Here is a 1,025-nt window from a genome sequence, read left to right on the forward strand (position 1 = left end):
ATGGATTCTCTCATCCCAGCCCAGTAAAACTACATATTTTACACAGTCATAAGCAGCCAAAAGGGATCTATTCTATTCAATTGCAAATGATCTAGATAAGACTGAGAATAAGATACTGCACGGGACATAGCAGAGTTGGTCAAGTTGAGTGGAGATGAGTTTGCTATTTGGCACAGCTTTTTGCATCAATAAAGCAAGTAAAAGGTGTGAAAGATAAAAAAAAGGGTGAAAGTGTGAAAAGTGAATTGGCCAAATTGAGGTGCATATAAAGTTTTTGCTGTCTTTCAATTCACTAATGGGGCTCATTTGAATCAGGTGAATTGAGCTCTGCTTTTGGAAACTGGGTTAAGAAGGGGTGCACCGGTCCTGGAGGTACTGCAATACCAGGTCAATGCGTGGAGTGGACAGAGCAAGATTTTTTCCATCTCCTTGTTCTAAAAATCCATTTAATATATGGTCCCCAGAGAGGGGACGTATCAGATATTAAACTGATAAGAACAGATTTAATTTTTTTTTTTTTCTGTTTATCAGTAGGACTTCAAAATAACAAAGGTGATCGCCTCCCGTTGCCTGGGAACCGTCCAGGCACGAGAGGGCTATGTGTCACCAGAAGGCGCACACACTTCCTCAAGGCCGGCAGACGTGCAATCCCAGGCACCTTCCAGTACCGACCAAGGTAGCATCCTCCGAAACTACACTTGATCTTAGCCAAAAGGCCGAGAAGCTATAACCCGAATTGGTTACGGCCTTGAGTGGCACCCTGGCCTATACCGGACACATCTTAGGGAGAGGGAGACAAACCCATGCCTACAGAAGACATTTTGTCACCCAAGCCAACCCTTGAAAAGGCTGTTTTGCAGAGCAAAAACAAGAAGAATGGTGCTTTTTGCAGCCGCCGCCCACTGCAATGAATCTGAATAACTCCTCCTTTTGTACACAAGCACCTCCCCTCCCCCTTGCAGTCTTTCCAATTCATGATACAAAAAGACGGACGGACAGGACAGGACAGGACAGGCTGCCTGACT

The 1,025-nt window shown here is 44.9% G+C and overlaps 1 pseudogene; it reads right to left on the reverse strand.

The window, feature by feature from the left end:
• Window positions 1–350: 350 nt before the first annotated feature.
• Window positions 351–551, reverse strand: LOC142260813 (U2 spliceosomal RNA; annotated as a pseudogene).
• Between the last annotated feature and the right edge of the window lie 474 nt (window positions 552–1,025).

This window comes from Anomaloglossus baeobatrachus, unplaced genomic scaffold (assembly GCF_048569485.1).
Source record: "Anomaloglossus baeobatrachus isolate aAnoBae1 unplaced genomic scaffold, aAnoBae1.hap1 Scaffold_188, whole genome shotgun sequence".
NCBI lineage: Eukaryota > Metazoa > Chordata > Amphibia > Anura > Aromobatidae > Anomaloglossus > Anomaloglossus baeobatrachus.